The sequence below is a fragment of the Balaenoptera borealis genome (genome assembly GCF_965194805.1).
Source record: "Balaenoptera borealis genome assembly, chromosome: 1".
NCBI classification, from domain to species: Eukaryota; Metazoa; Chordata; class Mammalia; order Artiodactyla; family Balaenopteridae; genus Balaenoptera; species Balaenoptera borealis.
Window position 1 is genome coordinate 173,783,224 of NC_138860.1, and position 21,969 is coordinate 173,805,192.

At 43.9% G+C, this 21,969-nt stretch overlaps 1 long non-coding RNA gene across 1 annotated transcript in view; it reads left to right on the forward strand.

The window, feature by feature from the left end:
• The first annotated feature begins 1,091 nt into the window (after positions 1 to 1,091).
• LOC309616448 overlaps positions 1,092 to 21,969 on the forward strand; it is a 28,184-nt gene continuing 7,306 nt past the window's right edge. The window contains exons 1-2 of the long non-coding RNA XR_014237486.1: positions 1,092 to 4,085; positions 4,191 to 4,278. This is a non-coding gene — a long non-coding RNA (uncharacterized lncRNA). The remainder of the gene's footprint in view (positions 4,086 to 4,190; positions 4,279 to 21,969) is intronic.

Here is a 21,969-nt window from a genome sequence, read left to right on the forward strand (position 1 = left end):
TTGGTCACACTTGACTTCAACCGGATCATCTGTCTTTCTGGTCATGGGTTCCCAGGGAGAGCCTTTAAGTGACTCCTTCTGGCCCTAGAGCCAGGACCTTTGTTGAGGGGGGAGGCCAAATCTGAGGGATGTTTCCTTCCTATTTCCAAGCTCATTCCCGGATCTCCTTGAGGATGAGGGTAGATGGGAATGGCTGAGTCAGAACTGGCTCCTTCCAGGAGAGGGTGGTGGGAGGATGGGGACACATCTCTGGTCAGTGTCGGGAATGATGAGGACAGGTCAGGAGACCTTTCAGTTCCAGCCTCAGGCCCCAGATCCACATTGTCACAGAGGAGAAATGTGTCACTTCCCTCACCAGCCAGCTACTGCCCCCTCACCACAGCCAACCACACCTCGGTGCCTCTGATTCTAATCCTGGTCCGTCAGTCACTGGATCTGTGGCCTCAGGCAAGAACTTAACCTCTCTGAGTTTCCTTCTGTGTAAAATGGGAGTAAGACCAGCTTTTGTGTGGCACAAAGAAGTGGTGCCTGAGAAGGCACCGGTGCCTCAGGTGCTTGTAAATTTCAGGAGTCTTGGCTTCTCAGGTCTCGCCCTCCAGCACCTTCCCGACACCGATGGCCGAAGTCTTTTTTTCTAATCCCACAGTCTCACTCTCAGCCACATCAACAAGCCGTTTTGAACACTGCCCTGTGCAGCAGATGGGTCAGACCTGGCTTTTGCTCTCAGGGAGCTCACCCTGCTGCAGGGGTGGGGGGAACAGAAGTGTGAAGGACTGATCACAGCTCAAGTGTGAGCAGCGCTGCTGTTACAAAGCTGAACAAAGCAGGGCACATGGGGGGCATCTGTTCTGCCCGGGCTGGGGTGGGAAACTTTCAAAGAGGAGGGGGTATCAGATCTGGGTCTGGAGGGGATTTCTGATGGGGGTGGGATGGGAGGGAGGGGAGGCTGTAGAGGGCAGGGTCAGGGGGGCGTTGAGGGAGGGACGGTGAGAGCAACAGGCTAAGGGGACGGCAGGAGCCAGGGTCTCAGTGAGGGCAAGAGGCTAGGGAAGGCGGCTGCTGAGAGAGAAGGGGGGCTGGTGCTCAAGAGGGCTTAGAGAGAAGATGAGGTGCAGGGAAGAGAGGGGTTTCTGTGAGGCGATGGGTGCAGGGAGGCGATGGGGACACCGAGCCAAGGCAGGCTCGGTGAGAGAAGGGGGCTTAGAGGAGAGGTGGGGCCTCAGGGCAGGGGACGGGGGTTCAGTGAGAGGAGGAGAGTTCAGAGAGAGGGAGGCGCTCAGGCTGGGGTCTGTAACGCCCCGGCACCACAGGAGGAGCCCCCCTCCGCCAGCCGTGGGTGAGCCCCGGAGAGATTAGAGCCGCTATCCCCTAATTCCGGGCTTTCCGTTTCGGAAGGAATCTCGGCCACAACAATAGCCTGCCTCCCGCGCCCTCTCCCTCCGAGGGGTGTGGCTTCTGGACAGAGCCGGCGCCGCCTGCTGCCCGGTACTCGCCGCGGGGGCGGCCGAAGAGGGGAGGAGGGTGTCGGTCAACATTTTCCCCCCCGGAACACCTACAAGATGCTAACGAACAACGGAAATAAAACAGATAGGATTTCTGCTCTCAGGAGCTTACAACCTGGAGTTAGAAGAAAACCAACTGCATTTACTGAGCGTTTACTCTGTGCTAGGCGCTCTGCTAAGTGCTTGACTCTCAGTTCCTCTCTTACTCCTCACAAAACCCCGTGTGAAGTGGTGAGTAAACAGAGGCAGAGAGAGGCAAAGTAACTCACCTAGGGTCACACAGCTTGCAGATGGTAGAGCTGGGACTCCAGAGCCGGCTCTTACCCACTGAACAGCACTGCCTGCCTCGATTCTACCCCTCAGGCGGGGCTCAAGCAAGTCTGCTCTCCCTGCCCGCTGGCCCTCCTGCCTTGCTTTTCTGTTGGCTGGGCAGGACTTCAAGTCTTCTGGACCCAAGCAAGGATTGGAAGGTCAGCCCCAAGTGCATTGTGCTCCAGGCCTTATCACCTACACTTGCATTATCCCGTCTTTATCAACAACATCTCCAGCATTCCACCTTCCACCACTGTCTTCACCAAGGGGCCTTAGAGCACAAGGAACAAAAAGCATCCAGCCTACACTAAGGAAAGCAGAGGAACACGTGGGAGGGAATCAGGGGCTTCTCATAGAAAGCAATGGCAAGAAATCTATCCTCCTACCTTGACAAATACGCCTTCATAATGACACACTGAAAAATACGTTTTGATTTTTTTATACAGAGAAAGTCATCAAAGTACCAAAGATGATTGAATTTAATTATCATTGAGCATACATGGGTGTTTTGTGAGATGAGGGTCAGCAATGTTAGATGAGTGAAAACACAAAGATGTGAATAATTAATAAATTATTATATCTTCATTCCATAAAACCTATTTTTCTTGCTTTGATTTCAGCAAAATTACCAATTGTGTTGCTATAATTAAATTTTCACATAATTTGTATTCTGCTGATAGTAATGTCTAAGTAGACCACCTTTCCTTAGTCTTTTCTTTTTTTTTTCAGTTTTTTAAAATTTCAATTTGAGGAAACTTTGTTCTGCTGAGGTAGTAGCAGTTAGAATTGAAAATAAATTTTCAATACTTAATACTTAAATTTAGAGTTGAATTATGAGTGTTACATAACATGTTCAAATATTTAAATGGTGTGTATATGATAAATTATCATCAGCACAGAACATATTACAATGTATTTTAATGGCATCATATAAATCCCTATATCTTATATCACGACTTTTACCATCTCATTAAGCAATATCTAGATTCATAACAGTAAAGAATTGGCAAGAATACTCTTCCATATTATGCTCCGCCTTCATTTACAAATTTAAGTGTAAAATGCATTGTTTAATGCTGCAGAATGTTCCTCAGCCATCATACGCTACTATTGCAAATACCATGCTACCCACTGGAACACAAAGTGAAGCAAGAAAATGGATGCTAGCACTTTCTGGGAAACAATACTCCCTTACGAACGCATCTACACATTAATGCTCTCTGAGAGGAAAGATTTGACCAGTTAATTAATCTGCATTTTCTCTTACCTAAGGGCTTTCCCCAGTCTCCCCCACACTCCAAAAAGTGGCTGTCTGCAATTTCAGCAGCAGTGCAAACCTTCCGGCAGAGCGATGCAATCGTCCTTTGTTTGGAGGATGAGGCAAGAGGTGTGGAGAAGCGTCTGTTTCCCTGGGGCCGAATGGTGTTAGGGCTGAGCGGATGTTGAGGGTTTGAGTTTACACCGTGCAGCACTGAGCACTGTGTCCTGAGCGGCAGATGCCCATGTGGTCCTTAATAAATGACTTTTGGGGTACTTTTTATATCAAGGGCCCTTTATGGGTGGGAGCCTCTCTGGTCACTTGTAAATGTAGCACTGAGCTATGGCCACGGAGGTGTTGTGTCACACTGAACATACCCGATGGTGAGGACCTACTCTTTTATATGTGAAGAGGGCAATTCCCAGAGAAAGTGGAGGTTGAGGACTGGGCAGACACACCAAGAGGTGGGCATTATAACCACCGTCTGTCACACCACCATAGCATTATAACCAACACCTTAATATCACCACTGGATTATAAGCGCCACCTTCTCCAGGGCCGTTGTCAGGTTCCCCATCGTTCCTAGGACTGGGAACGTCTGCAGTTTTGACCTTTCATCAATTACTCATCTTTCTCCTGGCACTCTTGCCCTGATCTTGGCCACTTTTCTCCCACTCTCAGTCCCTGTGCTCCCAGAGTGGGGTAACATGACTCAGTGGGGCACTTGACCTAAGTGTGGGTCAAAAAGCCTATCACATTTCTCTGGCTACAGTATGTCATTTAGAGCTGGACATGTAACTTGATTACAGCCGATGAGACTTTTGCTGCGACGACTGAGACAAAGCTTCCCTCTGTTCTCTGCTGTGCAAGAACCTGGGAAGACAGAGCCCTGAGAGGACAGCCTGCCCGAGGACAGAGTCAGCAGAGAACAGACAGTGAAAACCAATCTGGATGAGTGGAGCCTCCATATCTCATCATGTGTGAAGCAAACCTACACGTGGTCTTGACATTGGGTAAGCCAGTACATTTCTTTTTGGCTTAACCCTGTTGGGTTGATTTTTTAGTCACTTACAACCAAGATCAACCAGAAGGAAACACATCATTCTCTCCCAAACTAGGTCACCTACATCACAGTGCCTGTAGCATTGAACATGTGCAGCCTTGGTTTGCCCACCATTCCAACCCATCTCCACGCTGATTTCTCAGGTATGCTGACCAGATATTTCCAGGTTTGTGGTAAAGCTGGCCTGGAAGAGCAGCAGAAGTTCCCATAAGGAGTCAGGAGACCAAAGTTATGGTCCTGACTTGGACATGAACTCACTTTTGGTCTGGAGCAAGTCACTTTCTCTCTCCACCCTCAGATTCTGATCTGTTAAAGGGAGGAAAGTGGATTAGACCAGTGGTTCCCCAAAGCTATTCCTTGGGTGGATTCCAGTTGGCTACATGAAGTTTACCTGGGATGGTTTTTTTTTTGGCCGCGCTGGGCGACTTGCGGAACCTTAGTTCCCTGGCAGTGAAAGCTCTGAGTCCTAACCATTGGACCATCAGGGAATTCCCTGGGGTGCTTGTTAACAAGACAGATGCCAGGCCTCCACCCTTGGAGAATCTAATTGAGTAGAGCTGGGGTGGAGTCAAGGAGGAAAGACTACAACACTGGATCAGACGGATTTTATTGTTATGAGCGCCCTTACTAGAGATTCTAGATTTAATATGTTATCTTTTGCAGCTGAAAGTAGCTCTCATAGTTGGCTTGTTCGATTGACTGAACCTAGTACTCAACGTGACCTGTATTCTGTGAGGTGGAGATACCAGCATTCTCCTGGTGAATGTATCTGACGTCTAAAAAGATAGGAATGTTGGAGAAGGTTTAGCACATGAAATTGCATATACTCCCTATTCCCAACAAGTACATTCCCAAGAGGGCTCAGAGCATAATTCTTCACCTAGGTGTTGAGATAAGCATTAGTGACAGCAGCATCAGTATCCTTGAAAAATTTTATGGTGGGTGTCCTCTGTAGTTTGGATATTGAAGGAAGCACTATTGAGATGGGCTCCCTGACTTCACTGGGGATGATGGGGTCCTAGAGGAGAAGAGGCCAAGCTGCTGAACTGCCCGAGGCAAGGCGGGGGCCTTGACTGTAACGTGCGGCAAGATGAAATAATAATCAGAATGTGTCGGCTTGCAGGGAATTTTTTAAATTTTTTTGGGCAGCACCGCATAGCTTGCAGGATCTTTGTTCTCCGACCAGGGATCGAACCCAGGCCCCCAGCAGTGGAAGCGTGGAGTCCTAACCACTGGACCGCCAGGAAATTCCCTTGGCTTGCAGGGATCTTTGATCAGAGTGTCTCTAGGAATGAAATAGATGAGCAACTTACTAAATATGATTGAGTTATGTAACAGAAAAACCTCCATGTCTTATGGGCAGAAGCCTAACTTAAACTGTTGTCACAAGGGAGCATCTCAACCTTTCATCTCAACCTTTCCACATCTAAGCCAGTTCACAGACCTGAAGTCCTGATTGAATAGGAGGCCAGGTCCCTTCAGGGAGGACCTTGTAGCAATGCCACAAGCATATGCTGTAAATCTTCCTCCAAGGAAGGGGGAAGGGGAAATTCAGACCTTTTAGGAAATACTAGACATTAGCTTTGAATTGATGCTAATCGCTGGGAACCCAAGTATCAACGTGTCCAAAGCTCAACTACTGATCTATCTCCTGTTCCCCCAAATCTCTCCCACTCCTGCCTTCCTCATCTCAGCTGATCCCTCTCTATCTCAGCATCCTTCCAATTGGAGTAATCTTGGACACATCTCTCTCTCTCACATTCCACGTTTCATCCATCAGCAGCATCTGTTGGCTCCCTCTTCAGAAGACATCCAGATTTAATCACTTCTATCCTCCTCCACTCCTACCATCCTGGTCCAAGCCATCACTATCTCTTGCCTGGATTACTGCAATAGTCTCTAAGTCTCCCTTCTTCTAACCTCATCCCTAATAGTCTACTCTCAGCATAACAGCTTGATCAATCCTTTAAAAATATAAGTCAGGGCTTCCCTGGTGGCGCACTGGTTGAGAATCTGCCTGCCAATGCAGGGGACTCGGGTTCGAGCCCTGGTCTGGGAAGATCTCACATACCGCGGAGCAACTAGGCCTGTGAGCCACAACTACTGACCCTGCGCGTCTGGAGCCTGTGCTCCGCAATAAGAGAGGCCGCGATAGTGAGAGGCCCGCGCACCGTGATGAAGAGTGGCCCCTGCTTGCTGCAACTAGAGAAAGCCCTCGCACAGAAATGAAGACCCAACACAGCCAAAAATAAATAAAATAAAATAAATATTAAAAGAAAAAATCAAGGTTGGCCACACAATTATTTAAAAAAAAATATATATATATATATAAGTCAATCATGTCACTTCTCTGCTCAAATCCCAGAAAAGCCTCCCCGTTTTGCTTGAGGGAAAGCTAAAGTCTTCACTGGCTTGCAAGGCTTTACATGACCCGGCCCTGCTAGCTCTCTGACCCGATCTCCTACTATCCTCCCTCTCACCCTCTTTACCCCAGGTACTTTTCGCCTCCTGGCCTGTTCCTTGAACATGCCGACTATGTCCACCTTAAGGCCTTTGACCCTCCACCTGGAATGCCCTTCCTCTAGTTCTCGGCTTTGATACCTCTTTTACTTCCTTAGGACTTTGTTAATATCTCACCCAGTGAGACCTACCCTGACCTTGTTTATTAAGTCAGCCAGCCCTTTTCTGCAGCATTCCCAATCCTTTTTACTCTGTTCTACTTTTTCTTTGCTTCTTCTTTATTTGTTTCAACTTATCACACTGTAACATACTAATTTACTTGTTTGTGCTCATAAATATCTCTCCGCCCCCAACTAGAATGTAAGTTCAATGAAGGCAAGGATCTCTGTTTGGTTCACTGATATATCCCAAGTGCCTGGAACAGTGCCTGGTGCCCAGTGGGTGCTCAATACATTTGTTTCATGAATGAATTTTTTTTTTAATTTAATTTTATTTATTTTTTTATACAGCAGGTCCTTATTAGTCATCAATTTTATACACATCAGTGTATACATGTCAATCCCAACCGCCCAATTCAGCACACCACCACCCCCACCACTTTCCCCCCGTGGTGTCCATACATTTGTTCTCTGCATCTGTGTCTCAATTTCTGCCCTGAAAACCGGTTCATCTGTACCATTTTTCTAGGTTCCACATATATGCGTTAATATATGATATTTGTTTTTCTCTTTCTGACTTACTTCACTCTGTATGACAGTCTCTAGATCCATCCACGTCTCTACAAATGACCCAGTTTCGTTCCTTTTTATGGCTGAGTAATATTCCATTGTATTCATGAATGAATTTTGAAGAGACCCTGGAGGGACTGTGGATGGGCCCAGAGGGAGTCTCTTGAGAGGTTGGGTCTTGGGACCAGAGTGATAAAAATTTGGGGCCCCAGAAGGCCTTCCAAAACCATGCAGTTTCCCTTTCTGGCCAGTGAAACAAGAGGGGAAGTCTGCTGCAGTGTCCTAGGAAAGGGTTCCTTGCTCTCAAGGGGACACTGGAGGAAATAGCCCCTTTCCTTCTCTAGATGTGCTTCTTAGAACCATGTTATCATCTTGGGACCATGAGGACAGCAAGTTTAAGGAAAACGGTGTGTGGGTTGGTGGGGGAGGGGGAAGGAGGGGCGCGAGGTTAATCTGGGTCCTTCACTCATAAGGCACCCTCAGGGAAGGGCTCGCTGCCCCCCTCTGTGGGCAGTGCAGTTAGCTGACTGCCTGTGGCTGTCACCTCTGCCTCAGCTGCTAAGAGTCCCTTTCCCCAAGGTCACATCCTCCTTGAGGCGGCCCACATCTAGTGATTGAAGGAGGTGAGAGTATAAAGTTCTGGCCCAAATGGGACACTGATGGGCAGTACTTGCTATTGGTTGAATCAAAGAACTTTATGGTGCTATGTCCCCATAAGGAAGAATGTAGGAATACAGTAACCAAGGGGCGAAGCAGGAGTGACCCCACTTACCTTTACTCTAATAAGCCCTTAGAGACCTCGTACTTCCTTGCCCGGCCACTCTGCGGCAAAGAGGGCACACTTTTGCCCAGAAATTTACATTGAATTATAAGCCAAGTCTGCCTCCTGGGTGCTTTGAGCTCCTTGTATCCAGGGACCAGCAGTCAAGAAGTGGCGTCACTGTCATGGCAGGAGTGTTTAACCTGATTATAAACAGGCTGCTGTTACACCATGGGGACACCGAGGAAAACGTGTGGATCCCAGGTGTTCTACTTGGCTGCTTCTTGGTACTCCCCAGCCCAGGTGTAACTGTAAATGGCCAGGTAAGGTAACCCTGACTTGAGAAAGGCATGATGACCAGGGGCTCAGGCACCCTGAGGATGAGGGTCTGGATCATGCCACCAAGTGAGCCACTGAGTGATGGCTGAGGGGGATAACTGAACATGGAATGGGTAGAGGAGGGAGATGATCAGACCAGCTGCAGTGGTGGCGGCTGTGGTTCATCCCAGTAACATTCCTTCCCAAGTTCCCTCGGGAAAAGGGCCAGTGGACTCCTGAAGGAGCTTCTCCTTGAATGTGTATGGGGAAGTGGATTTGAGTGTTCCAGGTGGTTTGTGGTAGACACCAACTTTCAAGGAAGGACTTGGTGCCCACCTGTGGTGAGTGCAGTCAGCCCACGACTTGCAGCTGAGCCCCTCACCCTAGGTTGCATCCTTCCCAGGGCAGCATGTATCTAGCGATGGGAGGAGGTGGGGTATAGAGGTCTGGCCCTTTCAGCCTGATGCAGGGGCTCCGTGCCAAGTTGATGGAGCAAGGTTTTGCCAGGCCTGCATTGTAAATTTCTTTTTTTTTTTTAACATCTTTATTGGAGTATAATTGCTTTACAATGATGTATTAGTTTCTGCTTTATAACGAAGTGAATCAGCTATAGGTATACATATATCCCCATATCCCCTCCCTCTTGCGTCTCCCTCCCACCCTCCTTATCCCACCCCTCTAGGTGGTCACAAAGCACGGAGCTGATCTCCCTGTGCTATGCGGCTGCTTCCCACTAGCTATCTATTTTACATTTGGTAGTGTATATATGTCCATGCCACTCTCTCACTTCGTCCCAGCTTACCCTTCCCCCTCCCCGTGTCCGCAAGTCCATTCTCTACATCTGTGTCTTTATTCCTGTCCTGCCCCTAGGTTCTCCATAACCATTTTTTTTTTTTTTTTTAGATTCCATATATATGTGTTAGCATACGGTATTTGTTTTTCTCTTTCTGACTTACTTCACTCTGTATGACAGACTCTAGGTCCATCCACCTCACTACAAATAACTCAATTTCGTTTCTTTTTATGGCTGAGTAAGTAATATTCCATTGTATATATATGCCACATCTTCTTTATCCATTCATCTGTGGATGGACACTTAGGTTGCTTCCATGACCTGGCTATTGTAAATAGAGCTGCAATGAACACTGTGGTACATGACTCTTTTTGAATTATGGTTTTCTCAGGGTATATGCCCAGTAGTGGGATTGCTGGGTCATATGGTAGTTCTATTTTTAGTTTGTTAAGGAACCTCCATACTGTTCTCCATAGTGGCTGTATCAATTTACATTCCCACCAGCAGTGCAAGAGGGTTCCTTTTTCTCCACACCCTCTCCAGCATTTATTGTTTGTAGATTTTTTGATGATGGCCATTCTGACTCGTGTGAGGTGATACCTCATTGTAATTTTGATTTGCATTTCTCTAATTATTAGTGATGCTGAGCATTCTTTCATGTGTTTGTTGGCAATCTGTATATCTTCTTCAGAGAAATGTCTATTTAGGTCTGCTGCCCATTTTTGGATTGGGTTGTTTGTTCTTTTGATATTGAGCTGCATGAGCTGCTTGTAAATTTTGGAGATTAATCCTTTGTCAGTTGCTTCATTTGCAAATATTTTCTCCCATTCTGAGGGTTGTCTTTTCGTCTTGTTTATGGTTTCCTTTGCTGTGCAAAAGCTTTTAAGTTTCATTAGGTCCCATTTGTTTATTTTTGTTTTTATTTCCATTTCTCTAGGAGGTGGGTCAAAAAGGATCTTGCTGTGATTTATGTCATAGAGTGTTCTGCCTATGTTTTCCTCTAAGAGTTTTATAGTGTCTGGCCTTACATTTAGGTCTTTAATCCATTTTGAGTTTATTTTTGTGTATGGTGTTAGGGAGTGTTCTAATTTCATTCTTTTACATGTAGCTGTCCAGTTTTCCCAGCACCACTTATTGAAGAGGCTGTCTTTTCTCCATTGTATATTCTTGCCTCCTTTATCAAAAATAAGGTGACCATATGTGCGTGGGTTTACCTCTGGGCTTTCTATCCTGTTCCATTGATCTATATTTCTGTTTTTGTGCCAGTACCATACTGTCTTGATTACTGTAGCTTTGTAGTATTGTCTGAAGTCAGGGAGCCTGATTCCTCCAGCTCCATTTTTCTTTCTCAAGATTGCTTTGGCTATTCGGGGTCTTTTGTGTTTCCATACAAATGGTAACACATGGTTTGTTCTACTTCTGTGAAAAATGCCAGTGGTAGTTTGATAGGGATTGCAATGAATCTGTAGATTGCTTTGGGTAGTATAGCCATTTTCACAATGTTGATTCTTCCAATCCAAGAACATGGTATATCTCTCCATCTGTATCATCTTTACTTTCTTTCATCAGTGTCTTATAGTTTTCTGCATACAGGTCTTTTGTCTCCTTAGGTAGGTTTATTCCTAGGTATTTTATTCTTTTTGTTGCAATGGTAAATGGGAGTGTTTCCTTAATTTCTCTTTCAGATTTTTCATTAGTGTATAGGAATGCAAGAGATTTCTGTGCATTAATTTTGTACTACTTTACCAAATTAATTGTTTAGCTCTAGTAGTTTTCTGGTAGAGTCTTTAGGATTCTCAATGTATAATATCATGTCATCTGCAAACCTGCATTGTAATTTAACTTCTTTCTCTGCCTAAGCCTCATTCCTGCTCCTTTTCTTCATAGGTGTTTTTCCGCAATAAACACCTTGCACCCCAAATTCTGTCTCAGTGCCTGTTTTCAGAGAACCCAGCCATGACACCAGCAGTGTATTACCCTTGGGACATACTCTTGTTCCAGCCCCCAGGAACAGTTCAGCCTCTCTCCAGCTTCCCTTCAGAGATCCCCAGGCCATCTGAAGGGGGCTTTTGAGCAGCTCCTCCCAAACATCTCTTTCTACTTTATTAGAAATTTGGACACCCTTTCCCACTTCCTCCCTTCAACGTTTGTTCTACAAACAAATATTAAGCACCCACTAGTTCCAGAGCCTTGATAATGTTTCAATGCCTTCAGGTGAGAACTGAGAATAAATCTTTGTGCCATAAAGACCCTAGATCCTGAGTCATCTGCTCCCCTTTGGCTTCCTGAGGTTCCAATCATAGTCAGAGAGGCTGCCCTTGCCATCCTCTGGTCTAAAAGAGATTGGTCATCAGGAAGTGGGAGCCCAGGCTGTCCTCTTTACTGATGTACTGTGGGATCTACGGTCAATCACTTACCCGTTTGAGACTGCCCCTAGCAAGGCTCTGAGATGAGGTGAGCTCTTGGCACTGTAAGGCACAGGCCACAATGAAAATTTTGCTTCCAAATTACCCCACCCTACCATACATCGTATATAGGAAGCAAGGCTGTGGAACTGAGGGGATGTAGAGGTGCTGACTAGGGAGTGCTTTACCTAAGGACACCCAGAAAGTGCAAGTCTGTGTTTGAGCAAGGTCTTCCAGGCTCATCCACCAGAGGGCAGCCTTCACCCCTCTAGCTTTCCTGATCTGCCTTCACCTGCGGGCTCTCTTCCCAGCTCCAGTAGCCCAAGGGTCTCCACACCATGGCTGGCATAATGTGCCCTCCCTGGACACCCTTAGTGCTGCGCTCCACCAGGTGACCACTCTGACAGTTATTTACCTTGACACTTGGTGCTTTGTAATACCAGTTAACTGGTAAAAGCAATGATCCTTCATTTATGTTTTTCCCCATAGTTTATGAAATATCTTCACAAACATACTCTTCTGGTTTGCAAAGCAACTTGGAAAAATAATTTATTATTATGGCCAGTTTTAGAAGCGGTAACTGAGGCTCACAGGTTGAGTGGCTCGACAAAAGTCACATAGTAAGTTACTGCTGCTGCTGCGCTAACATCTAGTGAGCACTCGCTGTGTGACAAGGATGAGGTTAAGGGTTGATTTATTTAATTCTACAGTAATTAAGACAGTGAAGTAGGGATAGACAAACAGATGACTGGAACATATAGAGCTTATTAACTGTACAGTTTAAATCTCCCATGTCCTTACTGAATTTTTGTTTACTTGACCTATCAATTACCGTTACAAATTTAACAATTTGTGTTAAAATATTCCACTGTGGGTTGGTGGATTTGTCCATTTCTCTCTGTAATATTTCGAGGCTAAGGTATTAGTGCATACCACCTTAGAAATGTGCCTTCTCTCTGTGGTGAATTGAACTTTATCATCATGTAGTGACCCTCTTTATCTCTAGTGATGCTTTTTGCCTTACTATAGTTATTTTGTCCTCTTTATTTGTTTATTTTTTGCCTAGTATTTCTTTCTTTTTTTTTTTTTTTAATTAATTAATTAAATTTTTTTTTTTTTTTGGCTGTGTTGGGTCTTCGTTTCTGTGCGAGGGCTTTCTCTAGTTGCGGCAAGCGGGGGCCACTCTTCATCGCGGTGCGCGGGCCTCTCACTATCGCGGCCTCTCTTGCCGTGGAGCACAGGCTCCAGACGCGCAGGCTCAGCAGTTGTGGCTCACGGGCCTAGTTGCTCCGCGGCATGTGGGATCTTCCCAGACCAGGGCTCGAACCCGTGTGCCCTGCATTGGCAGGCAGACTCTCAACCACTGCGCCACCAGGGAGGCCCTTGCCTAGTATTTCTTTGTCCAAACTTTGTCATTCTGTGTTCTTATGTTTTAGATCTGTCTTTTGTAAACAGAACATTGCTGGATTTTGTTTTATTTGGTCTGACATCCTTTATTTTTGAATTGGAGAATTTAGCTCATCCACTGAGATTGATATATTTTAATTTATTTATCTCATCTTGTAATGTGTATTATATTTGTTGTACTTTCCCTCTCTCTTTTTTTTAAAAACATTTTTTTTTGGATTGATCTCCCCACTCCTCACCTCTGTTTGTTTGGAGGTTGTAGGCTCTTGTAATGGTTACCTCAGCAATTCTAACCTAATATCTACTGAGTTTTCTATTTCAATTAACATATTTTTGCATTTTCAGAAATTGTATTTGGTTCTTTTTCCAAATGTACTAGTTCCCACATAGTATCAAGTTTCTCTTTTATTTCTTTAAATACATTAAACAAATTTATTTTATATTGTGTGTCTGGTAATTCCAATATCTTTGAAGGTCTGTTTCACCATCTCTCAGTTCTACTTTTTCTCCCTTATGGTGCCTTGTTACCTTGTGTGTTTGGTGACTTTTTTTTTTTTTTTACCGTGAGCTGCTCATATTGCCTAGAAATTCGTGAGAATTGAGGCCTGTGTTGAAACTGAGTTCCTTCAGAGACAATGTGCATTTATTGCTGTCAATAATGTGCTGGTACCATCAGCCCACACCACTTTAAATTCTCTGTTTGAGGATTTTAGGATTATATAAGTAATGTGATTTGACTTCAGATTTTATGAGGGAACTGACTTGTAAATTATGAATTCTTTTTTTTTAAAATTAATTAATTTATTTATTTATTTTTGGCTGTGTTGGGTCTTTGTTTCTGTGCGCAGGCTTTCTCTAGTTGCGGCGAGCGGGGGCTGCTCTTCATCGCGGTGCGCGGGCTTCTCATTGTCGTGGTCTCTCTTGTTGTGGAGCACAGGCTCTACACGCGCAGGCTCAGTAGTTGTGGCGCGCAGGCTCAGTAGTTGTGGCTCACGGGCTTAGTTGCTCCGCGGCATGTGGGATCTTCCCAGACCAGGGCTCGAACCCGTGTCCTCTGCATTGGCAGGCAGATTCTTAACCACTGCGCCACCAGGGAAGCCCTAAATTATGAATTCTTTTTTTTTTTAATTTATTTATTTATTTATCTTTGGCTGCATTGGGTCTTCGTTTTGGTGTGCAGGCTTCTCATTGGCGGTGGTTTCTCTTGTTGCAGAGCATGGGCTCTAGGCGCGCCGGCTTCAGTAGTTGTGGCACACGGGCTTAGTTGCTCCGTGGTATGTGGGATCTTCCCGGACCAGGGCTCGAACCCGTGTCCCTGCATTGGCAGAGGCAGATTCTTAAGCACTGTGCCACCAGGGAAGTCCAATTACGAATTCTTAAAGGAGAATTTTATTTTCCCCTCTTCCCTGGGCCAGAGTTGATATAGGAAATTTTCATATCTCCTCCTTTCTGAGTGTGAGGGTTTACTTGACATTGGCTCTTGCATTGTACTTATAATCCTTTGGGATATCCTATTAGAGTTCTATCTGGGAGGGGCCCTGGGATTTATCTCCTGTCTCCCATATATCCTTTGCAGACACGAAAGGAGGACATTACGGTCTCCAGGCCTTGACAGGCATCCTGTGAGGGTTAAGGACAATTTGGGCATTTACTTTCCCCTCTCCACAGTTCCTGGTTTCACTTCATTTGGGGGCTTTGCATATCCTTACTTTCACAGCAGCTCAGCAACATCGTAAAAAATAATTTTTAAAAAGCCTCTCTTTGCAATATTTTAATTTTTTTTATCAGGAGGGTTACTCAGGTACCCAATTCACTGTATTGTTGGGAAAAAATGTTAAAATGAAATGTTTCATTATAACTCACATTTATTTGTTTTATGACATTTTAGAGTTTTTTTATACATTTAATGTTATGAGTTTCATATAGTATGACTTGTATAATGATTTATAATGATAATAAATCATTTAATTTGCACAGCTAACCTAGAGAGGTAGATATTATTATCCCTATTTTACAGATGAAGAAACATAGGCACTGAGTTTTACCCAAGGTTACACCAACTCTAGGGCTGAACAGGGACTTGGTATAACCATTGGTATTCACCCTCTAAAGGTTAAGAACTTTTGCTAAGAATCTTTGGAAGACATGGACCTCTTTAAGAATCCAATGAAAGCTCTAGACTCTCTCTGCAGAAATGTGTACATTGATACAAATACACTAAAATTTCAGGGGGGTCAAGATTCTCCAAGATCCATCCATGGATTCTACATTAAGAACCCCTGCATGTTACAGTGCAGTGAGGTGGAACAGAAAGGCATTAGTTTTTTAGCTCTGATCACAAGTTCATATTCTTCTGCCCGTCTTCAAAGACCCTTCATAATTTTATCTCATTATATTCATCCAACATTTTTTTCCTGACATACATTCCCAGCAGTGGTCCATCTCAGCATCTCCATGATTTCTACTCAATTCTGGGCTTCCTCTGTTTGTACAGTGCAAAGTAGTGATTTAGATCATGGGCTCTCAGGTCAAGATAGACTGGGTCTGAACTAACTGTATTCATCAGTTAGTTGATCGGCATCAGGTCCTGAACTAACTGTGGACCTTGGGCAGGTGATCTACCCTCTTTGTGTCTCTGTTTCTTTACCTGTAAAATGGTAAAGAATAGTACTTATGTTGCAGGGTTGCGGGGATCATATGAGTCAATGCATGTGAAGCACTTAAAGCAGTGCCTGGCACATTGTAACTGCTTGATACATTTTTAGGGGTTATTACTATTCTTTTTTATATAGTGTGTCACTATTAGTTTCCTACATCTCATCTGTAAACTGAGAGAGGATTTCTGTAAATAAAATAGGTTTTTAAAGTATCTAACAAAGTGCCCGGCACACAGTAGGGCTAATTTTCTCAAGAGGCAATTTTCCTTTTGCCATTTCAAGGGGGCAATAGAGCTTTCTGTCCTGGAGGCCTATAGCTTCACTTGTCCCAGTAGGGAGACAAGTGCTTTGCTTTTTTTTTTTTTTTTTTTTGAATATTTATTTATTTGGTTGAGCCAGGTCTTAGTTGTGGTAGGTGGGCTCCTTAGTTGTGGCATGCGAACTCTTAGTTGCGGCATGCATGTGGGATCTAGTTCCCTGGCCAAGGATTGAACCCGGCCCCCCTGCATTGGGAGCTCAGAGTCTTACCCACTGCGCCACCAGGGAAGTCCCCAGGTGCTTTGCTTTTCAAGTCTCAAGGGCAATGAAATGGCTCAAAGTGTTGAAAGACAGGGAGGTGAGCAACCTTAAAGAATAATTCTTCTCCACAGCCCACTGTAGCCCACACGTACAGACATTCCTTTGGGAAGGACTGGAAGTACCAAGTGTCCTCCTCCAGCCACTGGTATTGATATGATTAGAGCGGAGGGGCTGAGGGCCCACCAGATCTCTCATCAGCTTCAGGAATACTGTCTGCTAAAATGGAAAGGGCAGGGCCTAAGTCAAGCCTCTGGAGCAGGCTGGTTAGTTTGTGAGCCAGCTGGAAAAGGACCAGAGCCCCTGCAGATACAAGTAGTTGTATTCTGACACACAGACCTACATAAGAATGGCTGCCTCTTAGGAGACAACCAGGCGACTCCAGGCTGCATTTGGCTAGTCTCTGACTCAGTTTTCCAAACCCTTTGATGTTCATTCTTTTCCTTTTAATATCCACCCCATTTACCCTGCACCCAGAGTTCTCCTTATGTGACTAGAATAGTGGTTCTTAGTCTTTTGGACCTCTTTAAGAATCTGCTAAAATTTATGGAACATCTCCATGGAAAAATGCATGTATACATAAGATTTTGCTTACAATTCTAGGGAGTCTGCTGACAATCCTGGAGTCCTCTGTTGGATTCCTGCTTAAGAAGCCCTCCCCTAGAGCAAAATACCTGATAATGATTTATCTCTTCTGTTTCTCAGAAACATAGTTAAGTTCTAACATGAGGTAGAAGGAACCTGAGGGTGAAGACAGGGGTGGGTTGCTGAAATGGGGCCTGTGTTACTGGTTGGTAGAAGGTAAGTGAATCTGAAAGACTATGCTTTGACCTTATCTACCTATCCCAAAGTCTGACCAATGCTCTTTCAGTTGCAACATTTAATCCTATTTTCACATTAGGCTCACTAATATTTTAAAAATATTAGTGTGAGGGCTCTACCTACTGAAATTCTCACTTAATTAATATGAGATGGACCCTAGGCATCAGTTTTTTAAAAATTTAAACGACTTTATTGATGCAAAATAAAATACATTTAAGTATATACATTTAAGTATATAGTTTGGCAAATTCTGATATATATATGAAACCCATGAACATACCCATTATCCCCCAAAGTTTCCTCCTTATGCACCTCTGTGGTCCATGCTCCTACCACCTACCCCACTTCATCCCCAGGCAACCACTGAGCTGCTTTCTATTATATTTGTTCTAGATTTTACTAATGTGAAATGTAGCCATACAGTATGTACTTTTGGGGGAGGGGCCTGGCTGCTTTTACAATATCATTAAAGATGCATTTGTTCCTTTTTATTGCTGAATAGTTATAAGGGAGTTTGGGCATACTGCACAGACTGAGGGCATACTCCCCATAGGACTGACCTCACCAAAAGCAACTTCTGAGATTCCCAGGGTCACCCTCACTTCCCAGGTGCTAACTACAAATTCAGGAGTTCCCAGAACCACCCCTAGGTTCAATAATTTGCTGGAAGGACACGCAGAACTCAGAAAAGTGTTATACTTTGACTGCAGTTTTATTATAGCAAAAGGATACACATGAGAACCAGACCCACTAGAACTGTAAGCAAAGGCAGAGATACACAAGGGCATAGTCTGGGAAGGTTCCAAAAGCGAAGCTTCTATCATCCTCAACACGTTACTCTCCTGGTGTTAAAATGTGACAATACTCAGAGTACTGCCAACCAGAGAAGCTCATCTGAGCCTTTGGGCCCCAGAGTTTGAATGGGGCTCTGTCACACAGTGCCTGAATGGCTGACCTTTAGTCTCCAGCCCCTCCCAGAGGTTCAGTTCAATTCCTTCAGTCTCCAGTTCCTCTGGAGGTTGGAACTGATGTGATGTGTTCCAAAGCCTTCAGTGTAAATCACATTGTTAAATCTACCATGTTGCTATTTGTCTCATCTGTTCTTTGTTCCCTTTACCTCTTTTTCTGCCTTCTTTTGCAGTGAGTAGTTTTGATGATTCCATTTTACCTCCTTTATTGGCTTATTAGCTATATCTCTTTGGTTTTTTGTTTTGTTTTGCTTTTGGTAATTGTTTTAAGGTTTATAGTATATACCTTTAACTTATTACAGTCTATTTCAAATAATATTACACCACTTCACGTATAGTTTAAGAACATAATGACAGTATACTTCCTTTATCCCTCTCCTGGTCTTTGTGTCATTGTTGTCCTACATTTAATTCTAAATATATTATAAATCCCACAATACATTGTTATTATTTTTCCTCTTTTAAAGAGATTTTTAAAGAAAAGTGTTTTATATTTTCACACATATTTACCATTTCTGTTGCTCTTCATTCCTTTGTATAGGCCCAGATCCATCTGCTATCATTTCCTTCTCCCTGAAAGCCTTCTTTTATTTATTTTATTTTTTTATTTTTTAATATGTATTCATTTTTATTTGGTTGCACCGAGTCTTAGTTGCAGAAGGCAGGCTCCTTAGTTGCAGCTCGCCGGCTCCTTAGTTGCGGCACATGGGCTCCTTAGTTGCAGCTCACAGGCTTCTTAGTTGCAGCATGCGGGCTCCTTAGCTGTGGCATGTGGGATCTAGTTCCCTGACCAGGGATTGAACCTGGGTCCCCTGCATTGGGAGCGCGGAGTCTTAACCACTGTGCCACCAGGGAAGTCCCTGAAAGCCTTTTTATATTTCTTATAGTGTTGGTCTACTGGTAATGAGTTCTTCCAGCTTCTGTACTTTGGAAAAAAGTCTTTTTTTTAACCTTCATTTTTTGAAAGGTATTTTTTTTCTGGGTGTAAAATTCTAGATTTTTTTTTCTCTAAGTATTTAGAAGATGTCATCCCACTGTCTTCTGGTCTGCATTATTTCCAACAAATCTGTCATCAAATTGTTTTTGTCTTCTGTATGTAAGGTATGTTTTTCCTCTGGCTCCATTTAAGATTTTGTTTTACCATCGATTTTAAGTAATTGATATATCTTGGTATAGTTTTCTTGTTCTTGGGCGTATTGAGCTTCCTGGATCTCTGAGTTTCTAATTTTCATCAAATTTAGGAAAAAATTTTGACCATTATTACTTCAAATATTTTCTCCAACTCTCGTCTCTTCTTCTGGGACCCCAGTTATACATGGGCCACTTGATGTCTCACAGCTCACTAATGCTGTGCTCATTTTTAAAAAAAATTAATTAATTAATTAATTTATGGCTGTGTTGGGTCTTCGTTTCTGTGCGAGGGCTTTCTCTAGTTGCGGCAAGTGGGGGCCACTCCTCATTGCGGTGCGTGGGCCTCTCATTATTGCGGTCTCTCTTGTTGCGGAGCACAGGCTCCAGACGCGCAGGCTCAGTAATTGTGGCTCACGGGCCTAGTTGCTCCACGGCATGTGGGATCTTCCCAGACCGGGGCTCGAACCCGTGTCCCCTGCATTGGCAGGCAGATTCTCAACCACTGCGCCACCAGGGAAGCCCTGTGCTCATTTTTTTTTTCTTTCAGTCTTCTTTTCTCTCTGTTTCATTTTGTATAGCTTATATTGAATTGCCTTCAAGGTTGCTAATCTTCTATAGTGTCTAATTTCTGTGTATTTTTCACCTCAGTAATTATATTTTTCATTTCTCAAATTTCATTTTGGAATATATATATTCCATACCTTCTCTCCTTACCATGCTCATGCTTCCCTCTGCCTTCAAATATACATACGAAGTATATTTAACGTCTTTGTATACTACTTTATCTGTGTTATTTCTGAGGTCTGTTTCCACTGGTTGTTCTCTTCAACGTGGGTTGTATCTTCCTGCTTTCTTTGCATGCCTAATACTTTTAAATTGTACAGCAGACATTGTGAATTTTACATTATTGAGGACTGGAATTTTTTGTACTCCTTTAAGTAATTTTGAGCTTTGTCCTGGCACATGAAGTTTCTTAGGGAAAAAAATGTATTCTTTCAAGACTTACTTTTAAGCTTTGTTAGACAGATCCGAATACCCTTTAGCCTAGGACTAATTTGGCCTCACTCCTGATGGATGTACTTCTGTGATGTATTAGGAGATCTCTCCATTCTGGCTGGTGGGAACAGCAATTATCCTTGATCCTGTGTGAGCTGGGAGGGTTGTTCTGCCTGATCCTTTCAGACAGTCTTTCCTGCTCTCAGGTAGTTTCCTCACAAGCATATACTAATCAGTGCTCAGCCAATGTCTTGAAAAAGCTCTCCGCAAATGTCTGGAGTTCTCTCTTTGTTCAGCTCTCTCTCTCCCATGAATTCTAGTTGACCTGGCCTCCCTGAACTCTGAATGCTGTCTCCTCAACTCAGCGAGATTGCTGGACTTGGTTTAGATGCTCCTCCCCTGTATGGCAGCCTGAAGATTCTCTACAGGAAGCAAGCTGGGGCAATCACAGTGCTCCTCACTCGATTTCCTTCTCCCAGGGATCACTGTCCTGCACTGCCAGTTGTCCAATGGCTGACGTTTTAGCTGTATAAGGCAGGAAGAGAAATCTAGGCCCTGTCACTCCCTAATGGCCAGAAGCAGAAGTTACCAGTCTGGTTTTTTTTCAATCTCCCTAGGTTAAAATTCTAATGTATGGCCGGAGTTGGGAACCACTGTAGTCTAATTCTATTCTTGTTATTGGAGTTTTAGCCACAATTGCCATGCTTTTCTCTGGCCCCCTTGCAGCCGTGCTTCTACTGTCACCTCTCAAATCATGCAGGTTAACTCACATTCTACTTGCCTTATATGCAAAGCTAGGAGAAATGGCATGACATTCTAGGATTTTGTACTTATGAGTACTCTCCAAATTTCTAGGCATGGTTCTCTATGTCTGAGAGACAGAAATCATGTTATCATCAAAGAGAAGAAAGAAAACTGGGCTAAGGAGATTGTTAAGAACTATACCTGTGAAGGGTATAAGGCAAAGAGTCAGGCAGGACAGGACATTATAGTCATGGAATATAAGATATTTTTCAAATATTGTAAAAATATAAGCTAAATTAAATAAAAAACAAACAAACAAAACTTGCTCTCTATCAGGGGTGTAAATTAGCAGTAAAAGCAGCTCAGAGTCATTCCGAGTCCTCCAAAGAGAATGGGAAGCAATCATTTGTTGACTGTGCCGTGCCTTTCTACATGCAGCATCTCATTTCATCTTTGCAATTCTCTGAGTCAGGTATTATCTCTATTTTATACATGTGGGAAGCTATAGATTTGAGAGGTTAGGGAATTCATGCAAGTCACATAGCTAGTAACAGAAAGGTAGTGTCTGATTTCCAAGTCTGTGTCCTTTCCCTCTCTGTCTCTGACAACAGCTGGCACAATAGTTTCCAGCCCCAATGCATATTTGTTTAAATAACATTTTTACTTTAGTATAAATCACTAGAGAAAAGTGTAAAACTTGTAAGTCCAGCTTGATGAATTTTCACAAAGTAAACACACCCCATCTAACCAGCACTCAGGTCAAGAAACAAAGTGGTACAAGTACCCTAGAAGTCTCCTCACATATGGCCCACTTTCAGCCCAGGAGCTATAGCACAGAGGTACTCAGTCGAGCCTATAGCTCAGGGTCCCTTAACTTGGGGTCAATGTGGGCATCTATAAGTCTCCTGAAATTATAGGCAAACATTTTCCCGAGGAGAGGATGTAGAGCCTTCATCAGATTCTCCCCAAAGGGACAAGAATAAAAGCTACAACTGAAGACTGGTTCATGGGGAATCTACTCATTCATTCAACGTATCATCAAAATCAGAACACAGTAACAGCAATGGCT